The following is an 11,229-nucleotide window of genomic DNA, read 5'->3' as shown; positions in this document are numbered from 1 at the left end:
TTGTTCCCTTCCGATTAATGCAAGCTTTTGAATTTGCATAAGCAAGAGAGTTCAGTGGTTGTACATTGCAGCTCAGACTCGGGATGCAGAATAGCTCCTTTTGAATATTTTCTCACCAAAGATACTGATTCTTTTTCTCTTATGTCTCCCTTCTGACATTTTTTCCTCCAAAGAAGTTGGTGTATCTCAATTGGAATCACATAACACAAGTAATTTTTTTGCTCAAATATACTGATAACTTTTCCTTTCCCCCCACCCACTTCCCATTTTTCCTCTGTCAAAGGCTGCCATTGTGACAGGGGAAACTAGCGCTCTCCCAATATCTACCAATGCCTCTGCCTGCGGCACCAGATCTCATATGGGCATTGGTTCATGTCCCCGCTGCTCCTCTTCCAATCCAACTCTCTGCTTATGTGGCCTGGGAAAGCAAGATGGTCCAAGTGATTGGGCCCCTGCACCCACGTGGAAGACCAGGAAGAAGCTCCTAGCTCCTGGCTCCTGACTTCAGATCGGCTCAGCTCTAGCCATTGCAGCCACCTGGGGAGTGAACCAGCGGTTGGAAGACTTTTCTCTCTGTCTCTCCCTCTTTCTCTTTGTAACTCTGCATCTCAAATAAATAAATAAAATCTAGATAAAAGAGAGAGAGAGAGAGAGAAGGAAGAAAGGAAGAAAGGGGAAAGAAAAGAAGTGAATGTGCATATTCCCCAAGGGACTCATTTGGATGGCAAAGATGAATATGGAAAAAACTTCTCTGAGTCGTATCACACTTTATACAAATAATCCTTAAGTCACTGATTGCTGCAGATTATCCAATGTTCAGTGCCCTGACTGTTCAGAGACAATAAAAATGGTGATGAGTCCACATCGCATCTCCCTTTCAGCTACAACACTCTTTCCATTTTGTGGGTTCCAACTGGGCTTTACAGAAAGAGTTGTTATTTACCTCATGGGTCTCCTATGTCCCTTGATGTCATTATCCCAACACATAGACCCTTATATAGTTTTTTTTTTCCTCAGAAAATTTTTTCTGTTCTACATTTTATGGGGAAAATGAATCAATTCTTGGCATCTTCCTTTACTTACATTGAAAGTTAGTAATGTAATAGTATGCAATCATACACTCCAAGCTGTTTTGGAATTTGAATGACTTCCCTGTGTCATAGAAGATAAAATTGTCTTTTTTTGGTTTCTTAGTTTGCTTTTAGAAAGATTTTTTAGTAAATGTAAAAGATCACTTTTTCCCATTTGTGAGTCCCATTGGCAATTTTTAACTTAAACTTTTTATGTACTGAAATGTTTAAGTGATCACATCCGTTACACAAATGGCCTTCCAAGCTCTTTCCGCTTTTACCCATCCCCTGTGTAAACAACATGGCAAAAATAGACTAAATAGACATAGAACTGACAATAAGAAAAGGGTTAGAAAACTTACTTGAGCAAATGAATGAACAAGAAATGCATTTAGGAAATTGTATACAATTTATTTTTACATTTTAACTTCCCTCTTGATTTTAAAGACATTCACAGCTGTCATGTTCATCAACTGTCGGTAAGACCTACGCTTACTTCTAGGTCCAGCTTGCAGTTCCTTTCTTGCTTGATCACTCATTTAAGTAGTTTTTCATAAAATATGCCCCAAGAAAAGAAAGGATACCAATTTTCTATAGGCAATTCTTCTTCCTTTGCACTGTAGTCTTTCATAAGTTGTTCCATAAATGCCTTCTCCTCCAAAGTCTTGAAGCATCCATTACCAAACTTGCAGGTGGTGTTAATGAGTATTGTTAGTGAAACCGGTGCCATCTTAAGCCTTGGGTGCCATTTAGGCTCTGGTCCAATCACCATTTTGCACAATAAGTTTCGGTTTCCCCAATATAAGTTTCAGTTTCCTAAGTCCAGCCTGATTTACCAGAAATCAGTTGACCAAATAGCCCAACCGTATATGTTGCTTTTGCCCTACCCAGTGGAATTTGCTGTTCTTACATCTCTGCTAAGCTATGTAAGACCTGTTCTCCTCCAGGCTGCTGTTTCTCTTATGCACAGAGAGGCAGCCATGTCGGTCAACAATAAACTTTTCCTTACTCAAGTGTTTGGTGTGTTTTGTGGTGGTCTTTCAAATGTAAGTTCAATTTTCTGAAAGTCCACTATTTGGTCTGCACCAGCAAGGACTTGCAGATAGAGAACATTCATTCCTTGGTTCCCACCACGCAAGCTTTCAGCATGACAACGTCACTGGTCATTTCACCATAGGGAACAAAATAGCCACGAGAATTTGATGCTCCTGTTGGCTATAATCAGCACAAGCATTGTTCTTCGTCAGTTTCCCATTCTTAATAAGGTAACCCTAACCAATCTAGTAGATTTGTTGATATTCATGTAGTGAATGTAGCCTTTCTGCTCAACCCATGTCACAGAGAAGGCTACACAAGCAGGATTCCATGCCCCCAAACAGACAAGCTTGCACAGCCATCAGCGGCTTTTTGTCATAAGTCAGTGGCTAGTGACCTGTTTGAAGCCTTTGCTTCAGGTCATCCCAAAGACATCAATAAGCTCATCCTTCTCAAATACTTGGTTCATAGGAACACTGCTCTAGTTGCTCCCAGGTCCTACTTCTCAGCCACTGTGATCCCATTCTCCTAGATCTCCATCAGGGGCTTTGCACTGGGTGTAGGTGATGATGTGGAATGACCTGGGTGGTACTTCTTCATTCTGTTGAAGTCCCTTGTCCACTAGCTCTTGCCAATGCTGTCCTGCCATTTCTTGCAGTATTTGATAAAGTCCTTCTTAGATTTCTGACAGTTCTCATGGAATCACCTTCTGTACTTGTTGCTGATACACTTGGGAAAGATGGGCTTCAAGGTCTTGAGGCACCAAAGTGTTTCCACACATCCCACAATGCCAGTAACTACCACGAGCAGTGTCTCCACTGCCCCAACAGCTGCCTTCTTGTTCATCTTAGATCCTTGCCTATCAACTTCCTCTACAATATGGGCCATCGTAGCATTGTGGTCCAGGAATACTGTGACAAACACAAATTTGGACAAATCATCCTCAGGGAAGCTCTACACCTTCTCAAAATGCATGTAACTCTGCTCCTGAGGCAAGAAGCCCAGGGATCTATTTCTGGGAACAGAGAACTTCCTGTGAAACATCTTGCCATCAAATCCTGCCAGTGGAGCCCTATAAATTTTTTTTTGGTCATTGTATATATAGTAAAAAATATTGAAAGCAGAATGGAAAGCTAATAAAATATAATTCATCAGGAATAAGTATATTATTTAAGGAAATTTTCTTTGCATATTACATTTCTTATTTCATACTTTGAAATTTATCCAATATGGGCCAGCATGTGGCATTGAGGGTAAAGCTATCACTTGTGATACTGGCATCACATATGGGCTCTGTTTCAAGTCCTAGCTGCTCTACTTCTAATCCAGCTCCCTGCAGATGGCCTGGGAAAGGCAGCAAAGGATGGCCCAAGCGCTTGTGCCCCTGAGACCTATGTGGGAGACCTTGATGAAGTTCCTGGCTCCCGGCTTTAGCCTGGCCCAACCCTGGTCATTATGGCCATGTGGAGAATGAACCATGAGATGTAAGATCTCTCTCTCTCTCTCTCTCTCTCTCTCTGTAACTCTGACTTTCAAATCAATCTTGTTTAAAAAACATATTTGCACAATAAAGGTATAAATATTTAAACTCCCACCACCACCAACACACATTCTCATATATTTTTATCACCAAGTGAAATTATTCCCAGTCATCTCCCTAGCATTCACTATTAGGATAACATCTATAAAATAGCCTTTCAAAAATAATCATCTCCTTACCATTTTTTAGTACCTCCTGCCCCTGCTATTACTATTATAATTACTTTTCCAACTTTTATTACTGTCCTCAACTTTTTTATGAATTTTTCAAAAATGTTTTTGGTGAAATTGTATAGTACTATTCAAATCATTTATTAGAATGAGGGTATAAAAGTTGAGAAAATTATGTATACAAGTAAAATCATTCTTTTTAAAAGATTCATTTATTTATTTCAAAAGTCAGAGCTAGAAAGAGAGGGAGAGAGAGAGAGAGAGAGAATCTTCCATCTGCTGGCTCACTCTCCAAATGGCCCCAATAGCCAGGACAGGGCCAGGCTGAAGCCAGGAGCCAGGAGCTTCATCTGGGTCTCCAATGTGGGTACACAGGCCCAAGGACTTGGAGAATCTTCTACTGCTTTCCTAAGCACATTAGTAGGGAGCTGAATCAAAACTGGAAAGCAGGGACTCGAACCAGCACCAATATGGGATGCCAGTGTTGCAGGCAACTGTTTAACCCGTTACACCACAATATCCACCCCAAAAATCATTCTTTTGAAAATATAGACTGTGGGACTGGCATTGTGCTATAGCAGGTAAAGCTGCCATCTCCAAGGCCATCATCCCATATAAGCACCAGTTCCTGTCCCAGATCCTCTACTTCTTTTTAATATATATATATATATATATTTATTTATTTATTTGAAAAGCAAAGTTACAGAGAGAGGAAGAGACAGAGAGAAAGTTTTTTATCTGCTGGTTCACTCCCTCAACGGCCACAATAGCTGTTGTAGCTGGGCAAATCCACATGCAGGTCTCCCATGCGGGTGCCAGGGCCCAAGAACTTGAGCCAGCTTTCACTGCTTTCCCAGGTCATCAGCAGGGAGCTGGATGGCAAGTGTAGCAGCTGGGACTTGAACCAGTGCCGATGTGGGATGCCAGCACCGCAGGCGGAGGCTTAACCCACTATGCCACTTCTGATCCAGCGCCCTGCTAATGGGTTGGGAAAAGTGGCAGAAGATGGTCCAGGTCCTTGGACCTAGCACCCACATGAGAAGGACTGGCAGGCACTGTGGCACAGTAAATTAGGCACCTCTTGCAATGTTGGCCTCCCATATCAGAGCACCAATTTGATTCCTTGCTGTTCACCATGTAATCCAGCTCTCTGTTAATGTGCTTGGGAAAGCCTCAGAAGATGATCCAAGCACTTGGGCCCCTCTCAACCCACATGAGAGATCCAGATGGAGTTCTGGGCTGGCCCAGACTTACCTGCTACAGGTATTTGTGGAATGAGTCAGTGGATGGAAGATCTCTTTGTCTCTGCCTCTCTTTCTGTCGCTCTGCCTGTCAAATACATAAAATAAATTTTTTTAGAAAGTTTTAAATGATAAAGTGTCTTAGAAAGTGAAGGTGACCATATGTGAGAGTTTGTTTTGGCACCAAAAAATTTTGTTTTGGTACAAAAGGATTATAACCCATGCCTCTAACTGGTCTTTAAAATTGTTATGAAAAATATATATTATGAACAACTTATGCATGGATTTTAAAAAATAACAACAAAACAAACTTCCTTTAATTCCATTTTTTCAGTGAGCTTTTTAAAGTATAATCTGAGAATAGAGAACAAAAGTATACAACAGGGAGATGGATCCAAAGCTCAGGAGGAGGAATGATTATCAAAAAATGCATGGAAACTCTCTGTTCTTCCCAGCCAGTGGAAAGAAGTAATTAATGTAAATGTGAGTGAGTCCCAGGTACAGCAATTATGAGTGTGAGAATTTTCTATAGAAAGTTGTGTTATCTGCTGAAAATGACAGGTGGAGGTAGTGTTCCTGTGTTCAAAAGATTAGAAAGCGTACAAAAGGCCATAGAAGAAAGTTGAGTAGATATTTCACCAGAGAAATGTAGAATGGTCAAGCAGTATTAAAAACTCATTTGAATGCAGAGATTCCAAATTAATAGTGGAACCAATGTGACCTCGTGTGACCTTTCCCAATGTTACTCATCTGTTCCCAAAGTACCAGCACTGACAACCAGATACTAACAAGGAGTGGTTTTACTTGGAGGTTAAAGAAGAATGTTTTTGTATGAGCAAAGGGTTATCACAATGACAAAGTGTAAAATCTGAGCTGGATGGTGAGGAAAATGAAATGATCAGGAGAAGCAGAGAGAATGACATACAACCATCACTGAAGAAGTGGAAAGAGTGAAATCTGTAGGGTAGCTCTCTCCTGATTACCTTAATTAAGTAGAGACTAGATTATATGGATGTGATTTGGACTATAATATAATTTGAGCCATTTTCATAAGGTGTAGGCTATCCCTTTATCACATGAAATGTTTCTGTGTGAAACAGATTCACAACTTCACACCAAAGTTTGTATTTTGGGGAGGGAGAGGTAAGGAGAAGGCATCAAAGAATTGTTTTAAAAATGTACTAAAAATGCATCTTCTCAAATACAAAACTCCTAAACAAAAAGTAATTACAAGTTCAAGTTGGGTGGTCTTAAGCTTTCATGTGAAAGTTCCAACCAGTTCTCATTCTGTACATCAAATAACATTTGGTGTGGGTATATACACACATAGATGGATAATTAGCATTATATATGAAGCCACAATAGCACACATTCCTTTGTAATGAAAGGCACAATTCACTGTTTTAAAAAAGAACAAAAATAAACAAACACAATAAAGACATTTATCCCCAAGTTTAACTTCTTTGTATAATTTGACTAAAGTCCAAGATTACTTTTGTTTTGTTCTTAAATGCCCATGGGCTTTTTGAACAAAGTTACTAATAGTTTTTTGAAAAAAAAAATGAGTAAGTTCCTCTAATGGCAATATATGATGAAAGAAAATATCAAGTGGAGGTTGCGCCATTATATTCATGAGCAGATAATAAAAGTATTTCAGCTGATTATTTGATAAACTTACTTTTTAAAAATAATTACGATTCTAATTTAAAGACACCAACTTGGATGGGAAGGAGAACTGAGATGGGATGATAAAAACTAGTCATTTCTAAGCATGGTATAGGACAAAGTTGCTTCTTATTCTTTTCTATCACATATTTCTTACTCAAACATCTGGAAGCCGCTCAGGGAATTCAACCATAGAGTGTTTTGTCTTCTGTCAATGGAATGTCTGTGCCTATTAGTTCTTTAGTTGATTTCTGCAACCTTGGAATTTTTAAAAGTAGCAATAGATAAAGCAAGTGAATGAAATCTTGGATATATGGAAAAATATTGCTGGGCCAGTTAGTTTTTCCTATAACCTGCCAACATCTGAGAGTGTTTAGCAAATGTATGGATTATGCCTCTGTTCGGTAAACTGATCTCCACTTAATGATTTGTTTAGATATTAGAAAGCTATCATTCTTTCTAGAAAATATGGTATATCAAAATAATATTTGTTGAGTCTAACAAAGCACTGACCCTCCCTGGACATTAGCCAGTTAGCAATAATGCATACAACAGGGGAAAACGTATGGAATCACATACTCAAATCATTGGCATTGGAAGGAGCCTTGGAAATTCTTGAGTTCAGCCCATTTACTTTACATAAAAGGAAACTAAAACCTAAAAGAAGGGGTTTGCCAAAGTTTGTACAAGTTTTTACAAACTGGAACAAGACCAAAGCTCAAGTCTTGGACCCTACAACCAATAATCTTTCCTCCAGCTGATGAACATAACAAGAAGAGGAATATCACTTTTTTAATGCATTAGCTCTATTGTAATCTCAAAAAGATAGGTTTATAGCTTTGTCAACATGTTGGAACACAAAACTTGGTAATTAGAATTAATGCTACAAAAAGGTTTGTTATTTCTCATTTTGAAGTTGTCACAGATATGATAAAGAATATGTCTATAAACATATTCTTGTATAACCATTTCTTAGGTCTTAGACTACTCAAGGCATCATGACTACTGAGATTCTAAATTGACAAATTAGTACGAAAAGTATATTTATTTAAATGAATTTGAAGCTATTTTATATTTATAAACAGAATAAATTTTATTTTTGACTTGAACAGGAGAGACTATTTATTATACAGATACTCAACTTATGATGAAGTTACATCCTAATAAAACTATTGTTTTATAAAATATGTAAGTGGAAAATATGTTTGACACACAAAGTATCCCAAATATTATAGCTTGGCCTAGCCTACCTAAACATATTCAGAATACTTACATTAGTCCAGAGTTGAGCAAAATTCACCAAATAACCCAGGACCTATCTAATTATTTTTTAAATGTGTTGAATATTTCATACTATTAATTGAATGCTGCACAGAAATTGAAAAGCAGAATGATTGCTTTGATATGCTTTCATACTCTCATAAATAAATCATTGTTGAACCATCATAAATCTGGGACTGTCTATATATATTTCCTCAACTCCACTATATCTATAAGGTATTTAGATGAACTGAGAATGTGATAACCAACCTATTAGGAGAATAAGATTTGAATTTTACAATCTGTTGTTATATATGTGTGGAGGGGTGAATTTCACAGCTAACAGTAGCTAAATATATATAACTAGAATGTGTATGTCCTCCTTCCTCAACTTCAAGTTCAAAATGAAGTCTCTTTTCATAGAACCTTCTTATTTAAAGAGCCAAGTCACCATCCAAGATATTGCCTCATTCTTTCTGTTGTTGTCTTCACTGAGAAACAGTCAACATTTGGAAGTGCTGACTAATTCCTGGCGATGTCAGTATATAGAAACAGGATCAGAAAACCCGATGTCTCCAGCAGAGTCCCTAACTTGCTGCTGTTGTTAACGTGGCTGCCACATGGCGTCACTGTTGAAAACAGGAGATGCTGTAGCCCAGACACATTGTGTGTACCTCTGATAGAGACTGGGCTTACTACCCCAGAGTCCCTGCAACAATCTAGTGAAGTTTTCATCTTCTGGGGGAAGACTTAACGTCACCAGAGCACAATGCCCCACCAGTAAAGTCCACTTTCTACTGACAAGCAAAAGCAAAGCATAACAAACTAAATTGGGTGGCTGAGGAACACACTGTAGTTCCACCTGACCCCAGTAGTTTCCCAGTAGGTGGTTTTCCAGGGTGCAAGCAGCTGAGCCTCTTGCCTCAGAGCTTGGGACTTGAGGTCTTCCAACAACCTGTTGGGTTATGTTGCTAATAAAAAGGCATTTTTTTGTTTACCTCAACATCTGTCCACAAGGTCAGCGCAGCTGGAAGAAGCAGTCTTAATTATAAACTCCCAGCATTCCTGGAGGCAGCATTTCCTCATAATAAGTTAGGCTTTGGGATGACGATGGCCACCGATCCAGGTCCTGTATCCCAAGAAACTGCACACTACAGCTTTACTTTCCTTTTAAAAAGAGGAAAGCCATCGATATTGTGACATCGCTGGTTATGCCATAACAGAGTGCCTGGGATCCAGTTCCACCTTCACTTCCGTTTCCACTTTCTGCTCCTATGCCTGGGAGGCAACAGATGATGCCGGAGTATTTGGGACCCTGCCACCTAGCTGGGAGACCTGGATGGAGTTCTTGGCTCCTGGCTTCAACCTGGCCCAACCCTCATTGTTGTAGCCATTTAGGCAGTGAATCAACAGATAGATCTCTCTCCCTGTCCAGCCCCTCTCTGTCTCACATTCTGTCTCCATCACTCTGCCTTCATAAAAAAAAATATTTTTTTTTAATGTTTAAAAAGAGTCAGAGGAAGCATGCTCCATCCTGTTGGGTACTGGGCTATATAAACAAGAAACTTACCAAGTACTTTATCATCTATGGATCTATGATATTTTTTTCAAAATTATTGGAACTTGCAAATATGCTTATAAACCTTATCACTGATGCTTTCTTGGAAACAAAATGAGCTGCAAGGACACAACATGCCTTTCCCCTTCCCCCATCAACCAAAAGCCCTATTCTTTGTTTTATTCACTCAATATTAACAAATATTTATTAAGAACATACTATATCTTTAGCCTCATAATGCCCCCTGGGAGAGCAAAGATAAGACATAAATTCATCCCCCAAAGATCTCAAAGCCTAAAGAAAAAGAAGCAGAAAAGTGACACGCATAAGGCATTACAGTAGCAAAGAACTGATACTGGCAGGGTAATAGTCATTGACCAGAAAAGTTAATGGAGAAGGGGATATTCCAAGCAGGAGAGATCAGCAATTGTGATTGCAGAAAGAATAGTGGTTGTCTTCTTGGAACTGTACCTAGGGAATGCATAAAATCTGTTCTCTTTATATTAACAAAAAAAAAATTTAAGAAAGAAAATTGTTGAGGTGGACACAAAACATTTAAATTGTTTCCTTCGTCTGGATTGTAACTCGTGAAGCTTGGATAACCAGGTTAAAGTGGAAAGAAAAGTGTGGCCCACACCTTTTCAGTGTTCTATACTATGTGAGTTTTGCTCTACAGGCCAGCTATTCACAAGTGGACAAAGGCTCTGGGGAGAAACATGGAGAATCATGTGATAATCCTTTTACAAATACACATGGTTACCATATGTGTTTTGAAAAATGTCTCAGCTGATTGATACAGCATCTCCTTTCCACCTGATTTTTAAAGTCACTCGGTGGATTATGGACAGCCATTGAAGGACTCTAAGCAAGAAAATGAATTAAAAGATTTGTCTAATACCTAGACTTACAAGACCTTGAATGACATTGAATATTTACTCCTTGCCCAGTGCCCACCTGGTGCTATGCTTACCCCTTTGACCAATAGCCAGGATAGATTCAGCTCTGCATCATGTTAAACAGAAATGCAAGGATTTTGCAGAAAATGTCACAGGGAAGTGCAGAAAATAATGTGCTCCATTTAATGTAAACCTGATAAAAACTTCACTTTTATATATCGCTGTTTCTCTGCATTGCCATTTTCTCATTCTTGCTTTTCCTTAAAAAAAAAAAAATTGTTATCCTGAACGATTTAACTCTTTACCCTCAGATTGCATGCCTTACCCAGGAAAACAATAGTCCAGCAGTCATAAGCTATTTTTCTTCATTCATTTTTCCTAGCAGCTCATCAAACTATTCAAGCCTCTTAAAATTCAGGAATCTAAATGTTAGATGTTTTCTTACATATTTTTATAAGTACTAGAAGCATTAGCATAATTATTCATTCATTCATTTCATAAATGCAGTGAAGACCTACTATATGCCAGCCTATGTTAATTCATAGATGCTGATCTGGTGATAAGTCTTGCCATCACTACCTCTCTAAACACAAGAATGCCTTTTAACAGTGAAAAAGAATCATGCAAACATACAACTGATGTGTTTCAATTGCAAAAGCACTATATTGTGATCTTCTGATAAAGCTTTTGCAAAAACACAGTGTTGGCCCTTACATATTTTCTTGTTGAGACTTCCATTCTCTAGTAGCTTGTCCACAATCCTGCCAAAGATAGGCAATTTTTGCCCTGCTATT

At 38.7% G+C, this 11,229-nt stretch overlaps 1 pseudogene; it reads right to left on the bottom strand.

Moving 5' to 3' along the window:
* Nucleotides 1-1,297: 1,297 nt before the first annotated feature.
* Nucleotides 1,298-3,149, bottom strand: LOC133758661 (large ribosomal subunit protein uL3-like; annotated as a pseudogene).
* Nucleotides 3,150-11,229: the final 8,080 nt, after the last annotated feature.

The sequence above is a fragment of the Lepus europaeus genome, chromosome 4, assembly GCF_033115175.1.
Source record: "Lepus europaeus isolate LE1 chromosome 4, mLepTim1.pri, whole genome shotgun sequence".
Taxonomy (NCBI): domain Eukaryota; kingdom Metazoa; phylum Chordata; class Mammalia; order Lagomorpha; family Leporidae; genus Lepus; species Lepus europaeus.
This window is presented reverse-complemented; position numbering and strand designations above follow the sequence as displayed.